The following is a 16955-nucleotide window of genomic DNA, read 5'->3' on the forward strand; positions in this document are numbered from 1 at the left end:
TCAAAAAAATAAAATTTACATGTACCTTTTTTATAATTTTATTCCATAGCTCAGATCAAAATTTTCCTAAATTTGTTCTACAGAACAGTTAGAGCTACAAGATATTCTGCCCCAAGTAACAGGGTTATGTTTAGGAGAAGCTTCATCTCTTGTGGAAGTTAAAGGTTCTTAGGTGTTCTACAATGAATTGAAAGTTAAATGAAGTTTGATCCAGGAAATACCTTCTCAATGAAAATTCATCAGTATTGTTATAATTCTAATTGAAATTAATGTATTCAGAAAGAGAGTTCAAAACATGGTCCTGGTCAAAATATCCTACACCCAAGGAAATCATCAAAAGGCAGCCCACTTTCTGCAGTAGTGGTGATCGTCCCATTACTCAGTGAGGCCAGCAGTGGCCATAGGGCCACTTCACAAGGACTTAGACACCAGAATTCAAGCATCTACTTGAGACTACATATGGAATTGTTAAGGTCCCTTTCAACGCCGAGACTCCATGATTTTTGAGAGCATTAAAAAACCTTCTTTCAGATCCACTCACTCATTTGCCAGCCATTTCTGCTCTCCAAGTCTCAGCTTCATCATCAATAAAATGAAGGATCTTTGTGTGAAACCAGAGCTGCCATCTGACTGGGCCACAATCTGGATTCCCTCGGTGTCCCTTCCAACTATAACATACTCACACCCCCCTGGTCTCCTAACTTTTATATTCTCACTGAGGATGTCTATTCTTTCTCTTTGTTGAGGAAGAAATGGTATGAGCAAACAATATCATCAAGAGTTGATCACATGTGCACACAGAGCATACACTAAACAGCTGGAAAACAAAGAAAGTAGGTGAAAGGTGAAGTTGTTTTGCTGAATGGGTGTCAGAGGTTGGCATACAAATCCACAGGGAGGATGAAAGCTTCACTAAGGCTAACGCTTGCTCTGAAAAATCTGTTCACAGAACTTCCATCCCAGCAGCCCAGCCTCCTGTCCCCCAGCTGGTTCCTTCTGAAAAGTCTAGAGGCAAGGATAGTCTAGTTTTTTTCTCTCTCTCTCTTTTTTTTCCAGGAATACAAATAGAAGTGGTTTTTTAAAATGTTTTTAAGAGACTGAGGTTCAATCAGAAAGAGATCCTTAGGAAAAAACTTTCAGCTGTTCCAGTGCAGCCCTAGGGCCCCACACGATTTGGCTTCTCTGAACCCTGATGGGGGTTGGTCCTTGTTGTTCTGTGTGCTCCTCAGAGCCCAAAGAAACCAATTCTGTGCCACTCTTTCTTCCTGGTGTTGAACAAGAATACAGGAAGCTTAAGGGGATTTTATCTGGGATATTTTGCAGTGTGGAATAAAATAGCTTTGAGTGGTGGTCCTTTCTTGAGGTGAACTTCCACTCATCTTCCAGGCAAAATATCAAAAAAGACCAACAAAACCTGAATCTAATTAAGTCTGAGAGAGACACAGAGCTGATTCCTGGCTGAACGCAACACCCCTGAGGAAGCTCTAAAACCATCATGGCTCCTCACTGGGTGCAGAACTAAGCCCATCGCCCATGCTTGAATAAAATATACAAATTTAACCAAGCAGTCTGGTATTTTGGGTGTCGTGCCTGAGGTCTAGTGTTCCTTTGGTCCTGTGTCTCTTTCCACAGAGGCTTGTCACTTGAACTACTGCCAGGTTGGCTGGTTCCACCACTATAATATCCTTATGTTCACTTTAAAGAGAACCCATCATGCTAGTGCTGCTTACAGTGCCTAAGGCAGAGAATGGGCCCCCATAGCCTCAAGAATGAGTTATAGGACTGTTCTTGTACCTTCTGGCTAATAAACATTTGTAGCCTTAGCAGAATTTTGTCTAAGACCTCACCTGGTGTAGAGGTTGTAAAGAAGGGGATGTATGGTCCCCACCCACCTGAAACTATCAGAGCTACGAAGACCAACTCATCCTTGTTTGCCCAGGACATTGAAAGTCCCATGTCCCAGGAAACCCCACAATTCTAGGCAAACCAGGACATTGGTCACCCTACATATCTACCAAAATAATTTACTAATTTACCAATGCCAAATTAGCTTGAGTCAAGGCAAAATATCTTGCTTCCCTTAAAATAGCTTCTAAAGACCTAAGTTCCCCCCAACAAAAAAAAACGAAAAAAAAAAGAAGAAAAAAAGCCCAAAAAACCTAATATCTCTATCCCCCAAAGCTTGTTAGAAGTGCAGTCTCAGGCCCCACCTCAAACCTACTGAATTCAGATCTGCAATTTAGCAAGGCCTCCAAGTGAGACCTTGTACAAGAGCCCCATGCACCTTAAAGTCTGAGGTGCACTGGCCTAAAGAAAGATATCTCAGAGGGTGACTCTTAGCTTGGTCTTTAAATCAGGAGGAGTGAGTCGGCAGAGGGAGGGAGCAGAGGCATCAGCAAACAAAGGCACAGAAGATGGCAACGTGTTCATTCACCAGGAGTCATTTGTTGTTTCTGGGGGTGAGGGATGGTACATAACCTGGAAGGCAAACTGGGGAGAGACTTTGGAAGCCCTTGAACATAAGACTGAGTAGCCCTGTATCTTCCCTGTTCTCTCTCCTCTCAAGGCTCAGCTACTAAATTCTGTTTTGGGCTTCCCTGGTGGCGCAGTGGTTGAGAATTCGCCTGCCAATGCAGGGGACACGGGTTCGTGCCCCGGTCTGGGAAGATCCCACATGCCACGGAGCGGCTGGGCCCGTGAGCCATGGCCACTGGGCTGCGCGTCCGGAGCCTGTGCTCCGCAACGGGAGAGACCACAACACTGAGAGGCCCGCATACCGCAGAAAAATAAAAAATAAAAAAAAAATAAAAAATAAATTCTGTTTTATTTTCTAAAAGCTATAGCCCCTCCCTCCCCCTGACCTATTCTGGTAGTAGCTGGACTCCTATACTGCTAGCTGAGAGGGGGCAGCAGGCCCAGGAAGACCCTCCCCAAGAGCTGCATTCAGGTTCTAGCTCTTCTCTCTGGGGACCTTTGAAGAGTCAGAGTCCTGTGTCTCTGGTTTATGCAACTCAGTCTCTGATGGGGGAAGGCAGAGGAGAGAGCCAGCAGTTAAAGTGGTGCAGATCAGGATTTCTATTTCCAAATGAAAAGCTGGAAAAATGAGAAGTCTTGAGCAATCTCTCTCTTTCATTCTGAAACATTCTCCAATTCAACCCAAGGGGCCATCTTCATAGATGCTGGCATTTGCAAATACATTATTCTTTGCTAGCTAACATGATCACCAAATATGGAATGCTAATCAATCAAACACAGGGTGAACTGAGACTTACTATGTACATTGGTCAGGGGATGATCAGAGAAGCAGCTCCAGAACGAGTGATATAGAATAAGATTCATTACAGCTGTTAGCCCTTAAGCTAAATAGTACAAAGCCACAACACTGTGTATTCCTATGGTCAATTTTGAGAACTTCACCAAAAAACTCTTAGTCCATTCTGACTCTATTACACCTCTGTAGTAGCACCTGTGTCATCTGTGCTCCAACTATTGTGTCCACCTCCTCCCTGGACTCTGTAAGCCCCTTCAGGCCAGAAGCTGTGCTTCATCTCTTTTTATCTCCAGCTCCTGGCATGGTTCAGGATATTCAGAAGCACTGGGCAAATGTTTACCAAATAAGTGAATACAAGACAACCACATACCCACAAATTCTGGTTAAGCATCAAAGAAAGAAAGTATTATACTTGATGTTTTTGTGTGGCCTCCGGGTCCTTATTACATACTCAATTATCTTTATACTCTTGAATGTGGAGGTGCCAGTTAGTAAACCCAAAAGGTCAAACACACAGGTCTTGTACCATTTTCAGGTTTCTAGAGCCTGGCAGTGTCTCCACACAGAAGATTAGTGATTCCCCAAGTGGTCAAATACACAGTTTTCTGTACCGTTTTAGTGTTTTCGGAGGCTGGCAGTATCTCCACACAGCTGATAAGTGGCAGACTCTGAGATGGATGAGATTAACTTCTGAGATGGCAAGTGTCCAAAATGGCTCAGGAAGCAGCTTCTGAACTCCGCCTGATTTTCAGTCCCAGCATCACGGGATGGCAAGGAGCTTCGGAGGTCACGGAACTCAACCATATATCACTTGGAACTGAAAAGTAGCATATGAAAAATAACTGTTTTAAAAAAAAAGACGTGTCAGTGAAAGAGAGTTTGAAAAAGTAAAAGGAAAGCAAGAAAGGAAGGAGATAGCTGATACAAACTCTTTAGCACTAAGCAGTTGTACCTGCCAAACGCAGCCTTTGTCTTCACCTCATCCTGCTCTAAGAGGTCTAAAATTGTGAGGTGTGTCAGGCCCCCCCATCCAAATGGACCCCAGTGGCCACCATTTGAAGTTGCAGAGAGGCCTGAGTTGGTGGGTCATAGAGAGATTGTTCTGAACTTTCAAAAAGGACAAAGCTCCAGAGAAATGTTATCCATACAGACGTGCTCCTGCCTGGGTCCAGCCCTGCAATTCCCTGGATTCTGGGCCTCTTCTCATACCCACTTCCTATTCCTTGGTCCCCAGCTCCCCTAACCATCACTGCCCTCTGCCCTTGGTTACCTGATGACCTGACTCTGCACCTCCACCCTGGGTCCTGCCTCTCACACCTTCCCTGGTTTGGAGGACAGAGGAAGTGAGCTAAGAGGAGCTGGTTACCTTATATAGGCTACATCATTTCAAATTCACAACAAAATGCTGAGAGGTAAGGATTGTTAGCCTCCTCTTTAAGATGAAGTTAGGTAATCTGTCAAAAGTCACAGAGCTAATAAAGGATGAAAGAGGAATAAAAACCCAGGTGTATCAGACTCCAAGCCCATATTCCTTCCAACATGCCACACATGCTTCCTTTCCACTTTTCCTGGAGTCTCATATGCATCTTCCCTACCTGTGATATTCATTCTGACTTCTTCTTCAAACCACAATTCATCTCTTAAACTCCAACAACTTCCCCCACTCAGACTTTGGCCAACTCACAATCTTCTTCTAATAATCTTCTAAGATAGAAGAGCTGCCCACCACTTGTAATCCACAAATGAAGTGAGGGCATACCTGCTCACACCTCACCTGCCTTCCATGAGTCCCCACTGCTATAGGAAGGGTCCAAATACCTCATCATGGCATAAATGCCATTCACAATGTAGCCCCTACTGGTCCTGCTGCCCTCCCCTCTCACCTGGCCCTTCTATCTTCTCCTTTTTTCACCAGATTTCAACTACACTTAACCTCTTCCCCAAACGTGCCTACTCTAAGATCAAGTAGCCAACAGATTGGCCTACAGTACTTATTATAATAAGATGGAGAACTTTTAATTATCTTGGCATCTGGTACTAAAATTTCTCTTTGGGCAGAACCACCTTTATTGGAAGAATTCCTTGATACCCCCCACTGGTGCAGAAGATGAGGTCCTATGGCCCCAAGTGAGGGTAGTTTGCAGGTTATGCTCTTCAGAAGTAGATGCTGATATAGAGTTTGGGACCCAAGATGTTTATTAGGACAACCCAATGTACATCAACTGATGAATGAATAAACAAAAAGTAGTAGATCTATATACAACACTGTGGAATATTATTCACCCGTGAAAAGGAATGAAGTACTGATACATGGTATAACATGGATAAACCTTGAAACAATTATGCTAAGTGAAAGAAGCCAATCACAAAAGGCCACATATGATTCCATTCAGATGAAAGATCCAGAATAGACAAGTCTATAGAGGCAGAAAGTACATTAAGGGTTGCCAGAGGTTGGGGGAGGGGGTAATGCGGAGTGACTATACTGCTAACTGCTATACTGACTGACTATACTGCTAACTCCATACTGCTAACGTGTATGGAGTTTCTTTTGGGGATCATGAAAATGTTCTGGAATTAGATAGCAATGATGGTTGCACAACTTTGTGAATATACTAAAAACCACTGAGTTGTACACTTTAAAAGGGTGAATATGTATAATATGTAAGTTATACATCAATAAAGTAAAAAAAAATTTAAGTAACTGTTAGGGATCAATATCTGTGAAAGGAAGGAGGAGGAAGCAGGATTGGGCAGAGGAAGAACCTGACCTGTGATGCAGGCCCAACAAAGCCTCAGCTAACCAGGCTGGGAGCTCTGGAGTGAGTGGTGCCCATCAGAGTGTCTCACATGAGGCTGAAATAGCCCAGCCTTTATACTTCCACCTCACTCAGTCACTGGATTGTGGGTCACCCTGGGAAGGGTGTGGCCTCAGGTGAGGTGCCATCCTGCTGCTGAAGCAGACCCTGAAGGAGCTGACAGTGGGAGGCTGTCTTCTGACTCACTCACTGGAGTTGAGCAACAAGTCTTTCTTAGGAGGAGGTCTGAGTGTAAACAAGGAATTAGACCCTTGTTCCAGAAAGGAAAGAGAAGTTGACAGAAAAAAAAGGAGCAAGTGAGTCAGAGTGAGTGAGATGGCAGAAAGCTGTGCAGTATGCAATGGGATCCCACCTTTTAACTCCTCACATCTTCACTTAAGATAAGGCACAGAGTATAGACCCTTAACATTTTGCCGAATAAATAACTGTATTCTAACACTCTACTTTTTGCTCTTATATTCTCATTTCTTCCAGAGCCTCAGTTATCTGAAGCATTTATTCAACTAAAATTTGTTTAAAGTTTTGTAGGACAGAAGAGCATCTCTTTTTTCCTTCTCTACACAGACTTGTTAAAAGTCATTAACACTGCGGTACAATTTATGAATTAGAGTCAACACTATGCTTAAAATCTACGAATAATGATTTAAAAAGGAAGTGGTGAAAGAAAAAACAAGAGGAAGTCTACCACCAAAACCAAGGTGGACTTAGTATCAGGGGTTTCGTCTATGAACTTTCCATAAAAAGCATACTTGAGGGGCTTCCCTGGTGGCGCAGTGGTTGAGAATCTGCCTGCTAATGCAGGGGACACGGGTTCGAGCCCTGGTCTGGGAGGATCCCACGTGCCACGGAGCAACTAGGCCCGTGAGCCACAACTACTGAGCCTGCGCATCTGGAGCCTGTGCTCCGCAAGAAGAGAGGCCGCGATAGTGAGAGGCCCGCGCACCGCGATGAAGAGTGGCCCCCGCTTGCCACAACTAGAGAAAGCCCTTGCACAGAAACGAAGGCCCAACACAGCCCCCCAAAATTAATTAATTAATAAACTCCTACCCCCAACATCTTCTTTAAAAAAAAAAGAAGCATACCTGAAAAAGCTGCAAGAAAGACTATTTCATATATTGCATCTGGTTAAGACAAGAGCAATGGGAAAACCATAGTAAAAACCTATCTTTGCAAAGGTGCTTTCCATATATCATCCCATTTAGTCCTCTCAACAACTCCCTATAGAAGGAAAGTCAGAATTATTATTATAATCATCATTTATAATTAAGTCAACTGGCGTTCAGAGTTTGATTGGCTTAAGTTTACATAGCAACCAAGCAATGGTACCAGAATTTCACATAGACCTAGTGACTCCAAAGGCAATACTCTTTCCATGACTGTACCATCCTGTAGCACAACTACCATCACCTCCTTACTCTCCATGGCCAGAGGTGTAACCACAGGTGGACAGAGAGAAACCTGCATTTCCCATGAGGCAACAGCCATTTGAGGATTAACTTCTTAGGGGAAGTTTTTCATTAATTAGCATGCTTTCATCCAACAAACAGATTGAACAGAGCTACCCCAGAGATGCGAGGACTCATTTGTGTGTGGTCTTGAAAAAGTTAAACAGTAAAACTCCAGACAGACAACAAGTGACCATTTTTAACTCCAGTGTGGCAGCAAGAGGAATTTTAGGTAGCAAGACAGAAGAAGAAAATATTGAATAAAGGGCTTCCATAGAACAAAGTGGCATTCAACCCAGGACTTTTCTTTCCCAACAAAAGTCACTACAACAACACTGTGAAATCAAAGGCACTCATGGGCAGTGATGGTGGACAGGGGCAAAGTGATACATCCAGCATTAATATGGATTGTGCAATTAGCAATGAAGAAAACACAAGATCCCTGGGACAAAAAATATGTTTCAGAAACTATGTCTCAACCAAGTTAACTGGATTTCTTTACTCCAGGACTTCCCAGGAGGAAAATAACTTATGCAGCAATTTAAGATATGGTGAATTCAAGTGATAAAATACTGTCGGTGTCATTTATAACAACTGCAGAGAGAAACAGATCGTTCTGGACAACTAGTTCAGGTATGACAAGTACATGGCTTGTTCGCCTTCATTTCTCCCTCCTGGCCCCATGGCAAGCATGGCTAATTAGTCACTGCACTCTGCCACTGATTCCAGATATAGCCCCATAATCTTTAAAACAACACTCCAAGAAGTTGCTACTAGTTAATCATAAATGATCAGCTTTGAAACAAAAAAGTCGGGCATTAACCAGCATGGGATGAAGAAATGGGCTAGATATTCCTCAGGGTGCAACAGATGTCCAGGGTCCAGACCAGGAAGACTTGCTAGCTAACTCCCATAGGAGGAGTTAAGGGCCAGGGACCAGATCCCATTTGTCATTGTACCCTCAGCACCTAGCGCAGTGCCTGACATGGTAGACTCTCTGTATGTTTGGTGAATCAATGTGTTAACACCAAAATCACATGATAGTGATGGTTTTACATAGTTTGTAGTTACTATATTTGTATATTGGCCATTAGGAAAAATGTATATAATTGTTCCCCTATTATGGGTCCAGTTTCTTTCTCAGCTACTCTTTCTGCTATCCTTATAAGGACCCTGATAAAGAACCTCATCCAGTATGGTTTAAAGAAGCACCAGGAACCACAAAGACTATAACACCAACAGACCTTGGTTTGAATTCTGAATCTACATTTTTTTGATATATAACCTTGAGAAAACTACTTGACCTCTCCAAGTCTCAGCGTCTTCAATTGTAAAAAGAGGATAATAATAACTACCTTGTAGTGTTGTTATGAGAACTAGGGATTTATTATGCAAAGCACCTAATACAGTTCCTGGATCTTTTTCTATTTACTCCTGTCCTTGTTCCAAAAGGATTCAAAGTGGTTTAAAAAGTTACCTATTTCTGACTTACTTCACTCTGTATGACAGTCTCTAGATACATCCACGTCTCTACAAATGACCCAATTTTGTTCCTTTTTATGGATGAGTAATATTCTACTGTATATATGTACCACGTCCTCTTCACTCTGTCATACAGAGTGAAATAAGTCAGAAAGAGAATAACAAATATTGTATATTAACGCATATATGTGGAACCTAGAAACATGGTACAGATGAACCGGTTTGCAGGGCAGAAATAGAGACACAGATGTAGAGAACAAACATATGGACACCAAGGGGGGAAAGTGGTGGTGGGGGGATGGTGTGATGAATTGGGAGATTGGGATGGACATGTATATACTAATATGTATAAAATGAATAACTAATAAGACCCTGCTGTATAAAAAAATAAATAAAATAAAATTCAAAACTTCAAAAAAAAGCAAACAGCAACTGAAAAAAAATAGATAATAAGAACCTGCTGTATAAAACAATAAATAAAATTCAAATATTAAAAAAAAAGATTACCTAAAAAAGTTACCTATGATGAAGTAAATAAATTTAAAATAAAGTGGTGGTGAGGCTGTTCAAGATGGCAGAAGAGTAAGAAGGGGAGATCACCTTCCTCCCCACAAATAACATCAGAAATACATCTACATGTGGAACAACTCCTACAGAACACCTACTGGCAGAATGCTGGCAGAAGACCTCAGACCTCCCAAAAGGCAAAAACTCCCTATGTACCTGGGTAGGGCAAAAGAAAAAAGAAAAAACAGAGACAAAAGAATAGGGATGGGACCTACACCAGTGGGAGGGAGTTGTGAAGAAGGAAAGGTTTCCACACACTAGGAAGCCCCTTCACTGGCGGGAACGGGGGGTGTGGGGGGGAGCTTCAGAGCCACGGAGGAGAGCACAGCAACAGGGGTGCAGAGGGCAAAGTAGAGAGACTCCCGAACAGGGTATCGGTACCAACCAGCACTCACCAGCCCGAGAGGCTTGTCTGCTCAGCCGCCGGGGTGGGCAGGGGGTGGGAGCTGAGGCTCGGCTTCGGGCTTCGGTAGGATCCCAGGGAGAGGACTCGAGTTGGCTGCGTGAACACAGCCTGAGGGGGCTAGTGCACCACAGCTAGCCAGGAGGGAGTCCGGGAAAAAGTCTGGAATGGCCTAAGAGGCAAGAGATTTTTCTTGCCTCTTTGTTTCGTGGTGCGCGAGGGGATTAAGAGCGCCACCTAAAGGAGCTCCAGAGACAGGTGCGAGCCGCAGCTATCAGCGCAGACCCCGGAGACAAACATGAGACGCTAAGACTGCTACTGCAGCCACCAAGAAGCCTGTGTGCAAGCAAAGGTCACTATCCACACCTCCCCTCTCAGGAGCCTGTGCAGCTTGCCACTGCCAGGGTCCCGTGATCCAGGGACAACATCCCCGGGAGAACGCACAGCGCACCTCAGGCTGGTGCAACGTCACGCCGGCCTCTGCCGCTGCAGGCTCACTGTACATCCGTACCCCTCCCTCCCCCCGGCCTGAGTGAGCCAGAGCCGCCTAATCAGCTGCTCCTTTAACCCTGTCGTGTCTGAGCGAAGAACAGACGCCCTCAGGCAACCTACACGCAGAGGCGCGGCATAATCCAAAGCTGAACCCCAGGAGCTGTGCGAACAAAGAAGAGAAAGGGAAATTTCTCCATGAGCCTCAGTGGCAGCAGATTAAATCTCCACAATCAACCTGATGCACCCTGCATCTGTGGAATACCTGAATAGAAAACGATCATCCCAAATGGAGGCAGTGGACTTTGGGAGCAATGATATATATATGTTTTTCCTTTTTCTCTTTTTGTGTGTATGTGTATGCTCCTGTGTGTGATTCTGTACTGCTTTGCTTTTACCATTTGTCCTAGGGTTCGGTTGGTACACTTTTGTGTTTTTTGTTTTTGTTTTTTTAGTATAGTTTTTAGTGTTTGTTATCATAGGTGGATTTGTTTTTTTGGTTTGGTTGCTCTCTTCTTTCTTTCTTTCTTTTTTTTATTACTTTAAAAAAAATTTTGTTGTTTTAATAATTATTTATTATTTTAATAACTTTATTTTATTTTATTTTTTCTTTCTTTTTTTCTCCCTTTTATTCTGAGCTGTGTGGATGACAGGGTCTTGGTGCTCTGGCCGGGTGTCAGGCCTGTGCCTCTGAGGTGGGAGAGCCAAATTCAGGACATTGGTCCACCAGACAACTCCCGGCTCCACGTAATATCAAACAGCGAAAGCTCTCCCAGAGATCTCCATCTCAACACCAAGACCCAGCTCCACTCAACGACCAGCAAGCTACAGTGCTACACACACTATGCCAAACAACTAGCAAGACAGGAACACAACCCCACCCATTAGAAGAGAGGCTGCCTAAAATCATAATAAGGTCACAGACACCCCAAAACACATCACCAGATGCAGATCTGTCCACCAGAAAGACAAGATCCAGCCTCATCCACCAGAAAACAGGCACTAGTCTCCTCCATCAGGAAGCCTACACAACCCACTGAACCAACCTAAGCCACTGGGGGCAGACACCAGAAACAACGGGAACTATGAACCTGCAGGCTTCGAAAAGGAGACCCAAAACACAGTAAGTTAAGCAAAATGAGAAGACAGAGAAACAGACAACAGATGAAGAGCAAGGTAAAAATCCATCAGACCAAAGAAATGAAGAGGAAATAGGCAGTCTACTTGAAAAAGAATTCAGAATAATGACAGTAAAGATGACCCAAAATCTTGGAAATAGAATGGAGAAAATACAAGACATGTTTAACAAGGACCTAGAAGAACTGAAGAGCAAATAAACAATGATGAACAGCACAATTCATGAAATTAAAAATTCTCTAGAAGGAATCAATAGCAGAATAACTGAGGCAGGAGAACGGATAAGGGACCTGGAAGATAAAATAGTGGAAATAACTACTGCAGAGAAGAATAAAGAAAAAAGAATGAAAAGAATGGAGGACAAACTCAGAGACCTCTGGGACAACATTAAATGCACCAACATTAGAATTATAAGGATCCCAGAAGAAGAAGAGAAAAATAAGGGACTGAGTAAATATTTGAAGAGATTACAGTTGAAAACTTCCCTAATATGTGGAAGGAAATAGTCAATCGAGTCCAGGAAGCACAGACTCCCATAGAGGATAAATCCAAGGAAAAACATGCCAAGACATATTAATCAGGCTATCAAAAATTAAATACAAAGAAAAATATTAAAAGCAGCAAGGGAAAAACAACAAATAACATAAAAGGGAATCCACATAAGGCTAACAGCGGATGTTTCAGCAGAAACTCTGCAAGCCAGAGTTTAAAGTGATGTAAGGGAAAAACCTACAACCAAGATTACTCTACCCAGCAAGGATCACATTAAGATTCGACAGACAAATTAAAACCTTTGCAGAAAAGCAAAAACTAAGAGAATTCAGCATCACCAAACAGCTTTACAACAAATGCTAAAGGAACTTCTCTAGGCAGGAAACACAAGAGAAGGAGAATACCTACAATAACAAACCCAAAACAATTAAGGAAATGGTAATAGGAACATACATATCGATAATTACCTTAAATGAAAATGGATTAAATGCTCCAACCAAAAGACTTAGAGTGCCTGAATGGATGCAAAAATAAGACCCGTATAGATGCTGTCTACAACAGACGCACTTGAGACCTAGGGAAACAAAAGACTGAAAGTGAAGGGATGGAAAAAGATATTCCGTGCAAATGGAAATCAAAAGAAAGCTGGAGTAGCAATTCTCATATCAGAAAAAATAGACTTTAAAATAAAGATTATTACAAGAGACACAGAAGGACACTACATAATGATCAAGGGATCAATCCAAGAAGAAGATATAACAATTGTAAATATTTATAGGAGCACCTCAATACATAAGGCAAATGCTAACAGCCATAAAAGGAGAAATCAACAATAACACAATCATAATAAGGGAATTTAACACCCCATTTTCACCAATGGACAGATCATCAAAATTAAAATAAATAAGGAAACACAAGCTATAAATGATACATTAAACAAGATGGACTTAATTGATATTTATAGGACATTCTGTCCAAAAAAAGCAGATTACACTTTCTTCTCAAGTGCTCATGGAACATTCTCCAGGATAGATCATATCTTGGGTCATAAATCAAGCCTTGGTAAATTTAAGAAAATTGAAATCGTATCAATTATCTTTTCCGACCATAATGCTATGAGACTAGATATCAATTACAGGAAAAAATCTGTAGAAAATACAAACACATGGAGGCTAAACAATACACTACTTAATAACCAAGAGATCACTGAAGAAATCAAAAAGGAAATAAGAAAATACCTAGAAACAAATGACAATGAAAACATGATGACCCAAAACCTATGGATGCAGCAAAAGCAGTTCTAAGAGGGAAGTTTATAGCAATAAAATCCTACCTTAAGGAACAAGAAACATCTCATAAAAACAACCTAACCTTACACCTAAAGCAATTAGCGAAAGAAGAACAAAAAAAAAACCCACAGGTAGCAGAAGGGAAGAAATCATAAACATCAGATGAGAAATAAATGAAAAAGAAATGATGGAAACAATAGCAAAGATCAATAATACTAAAAGCTGGTTCTTTGAGAAGATAAACAAAATTGATAAACCATTAGCCAGACTCATCAAGAAAAAAAGGGAGAAGACTCAAATCAATAGAATTAGAAATGAAAAAGGAGAAGTAACAGCTGACACTGCAGAAATACAAAGGATTATGAGAGATTACTACAAACAACTATATGCCAATAAAATGAACAACCTGGAAGAAATGGACAAATTCTTAGAAAAGCACAACCTTCCAAGATTGAACCAGGAAGAAATAGAAAATATAAACAGATCAATCACAAGTACTGAAATTGAAACTGTGATGAAAAACCTTCCAACATGGGCTTCCCTGGTGGTGCAGTGGTTGAGAGTCTGTCTGCCAATGCAGGGGACATGGTTTCGTGCCCCAGTCCGGGAAGATCCCACATGCCACAGAGAGGCTAGGCCTGTGAGCCATGGCCGCTGAGCCTGCGCGTCCAGAGCCTGTGCTCCACAATGGGAGAGGCCACATACAATAACAACAACAAAAAAAAAAACCTTCCAACAAATAGGAATCCAGGACCAGATGGCGTCACAGGCGAATTCTATCAAACATTTAGAGAAGAGCTGGCACCTATCCTTCTCAAACGCTTCCAAAATATAGCAGAGGGAGGAACACACCCAAACTCATTCTACAAGGCCACCATCACGCTGATACCAAAACCAGAAAAAGACGTCACAAAGAAAGAAAACTACATGCCAATATCACTGATGAACACAGATGCAAAAATCCACAACAAAATACTAGCAAACAGAATCCAACAGCACATTAAAAGGATCATACACCATGAGCAAGTGGGGTTTATCCCAGGAATGCAAGGATTCTGCAATATACACAAATCAATCAATGTGATACACCATATTAACAAACTGAACAATAAAACCATATGATCATCTAAATAGATGCAGAAAAAGCTTTCGACCAAATCCAACACACATTTATGAGAAAAAAAACCCTCCAGAAAATAGGCATAGAGGGAACTTACCTCAACATAATAAAGGTCATGTATGACAAACCCACAGCCAACATCATCCTCAATGGTGAAAAACTGAAACCATTTCCACTAAGATCAGGAACAAGACAAGGTCGCCCACTCTCACCACTATTATTCAGCATTGTTTTGGAAGTTTTAGACACAGCAATCAGAGAAGAAAAAGAAATAAAAGGAATCCAAATCAGAAAAGAAGAAGTAAAGCTGTCACTGTTTGCAGATGACATGATACTATACATAGACAATCCTAAAAATGCTACCAGAAAACTACTAGAACTACTCAATGAATTTGGTAAAGTAGCAGGATACAAAATTAATGCACAGAAATCTCTTACATTCCTATACACTAATGATGAAAAATCTGAAAGAGAAATTAAGGAAACACTCCCATTTACCATTGCAACAAAAAGAATAAAATATCTAGGAATAAACCTACCTAAGGAGACAAAAGACCTGTATGCAGAAAACTATAAGACACTGATGAAAGAAATTAAAGATCGTACAAAGAGATGGAGAGATATACCATGTTCTTGGATTGGAAGAATCAACATTGTCAAAATGACTATACTACCCAAAGCAATTTACAGATTCAATGCAATCCCTATCAAACTACCACTGGTAGTTTTCATAGAACCAGAACAAAAAATTTCACAATTTGTATGGAAACACAAAAGACCCCGAATAGCAAAAAGAATCTTGAGAAAGAAAATCGGAGCTAGAGGTATCAGGCTCCCTGACTTCAGACTACACTACAAAGCTACAGTAATGAAGACAGTATGGTACTGGCACCAAAACAGAAATACAGATCAATGCAACAGGATAGAAAGCCCAGAGATAAACCGACGCACATATGGTCACCTTATTTTTGATAAAGGAAGCAAGAATATATAGTGGAGAAAAGACAGCCTCTTCAATAAGTGGTGCTGGGAAAACTGGATAGCTACATGTAAAAGAAGGAAATTAGAACACTCCCTAACACCATACACAAAAATAAACTCAAAATGGATTAAAGACCTAAATGTAAGGCCAGACACTATCAAACTCTTAGAGGAAAACATAGGCAGAACACTCTGTGACATAAATCACAGCAAGATTCTTTTTGACCCACCTCCTGGAGAAATGGAAACAAAAACAAAAATAAACAAATGGGACCTGATGAACCTGAAAAGCTTTTGCACAGCAAAGGAAACCATAAACTAGATGAAAAGACAACCCTCAGAATAGGAGAAAATATTTGCAAATGAAGCAACTGACAAAGGATTAATCTCCAAAATATACAAGCTGCTCATGCAGCTCAATATCAAAAAACAAACAACCGAATCCAAAAATGGGCAGAAGACCTAAAGAGACACTTCTCCAAAGAAGATATACAGATTGCCAACAAACTCATGAAAGAATGTTCAACATCATTAATCATTAGAGAAATGCAAATCAAAACTACAATGAGATATCACCTCACACCTGTCAGAATGGCCATCATCAAAAAATCTACAAAGAATAAATGCTGGAGAGGGTGTGGAGAAAAGGTAACCCTCTTACACTGTTGGTGGGAATGTAAATTGATACAGCCACTACGGCTAACAGTATGGAGGTTCCTTAAAAAACTAAAAATAGGGCTTCCCTGGTGGCGGAGTGGTTGAGAGTCCGCCTGCCGATGCAGGGGACACGGGTTCGTGCCCCGGTCCGGGAGGATCCCACATGCCACAGAGCGGCTGGGCCCGTGAGCCATGGCCGCTGAGCCTGCACGTCCGGAGCCTGTGCTCCGCAACGGGAGAGGCCGCAACAGTGAGAGGCCCGCGTACCGCAAAAAAAAAAAAAAAAAAAAACTAAAAATAGAACTACCATAGGACCAAGCAGTCCCACTACTGGGCATATACCCTGAGAAAACCATAATTCAAAAAGAGTCATGTACCACAATGTTCACTGTAGCTCTATTTACAATAGCCAGGATATGGAAGCAACCTAAGTGTCCATCAACAGATGAATGGATAAAGACAATGTGGCACATATATATAATGGAATATTACACAGCCATAAAAAGAAATGAAATTGAGTTATTTGTAGTGAGGTGGATGGACTTAGAGTCTGTCATACAGAGTGAAGTAAATCAGAAAAAGAAAAACAAATACCTTATGCTAACCCATATATATGGAATCTATAAAAAAACTGGTCATGAAGAACCTAGGGACAGGTTGGGAATAAAGACACAGACCTACTAAAGAATGGACTCGAGGACACAGGGAGGGGTAAGGGTAAGCTGGGACGAAGTGAGAGAGTGGCATATACACATACACACTACCAAATGTAAAACCGATAGCTTGTGGGAAGCAGCCACATA

Source organism: Hyperoodon ampullatus (assembly GCF_949752795.1).
Source record: "Hyperoodon ampullatus genome assembly, chromosome: 6".
In the NCBI taxonomy this organism is placed as follows: Eukaryota; Metazoa; Chordata; class Mammalia; order Artiodactyla; family Ziphiidae; genus Hyperoodon; species Hyperoodon ampullatus.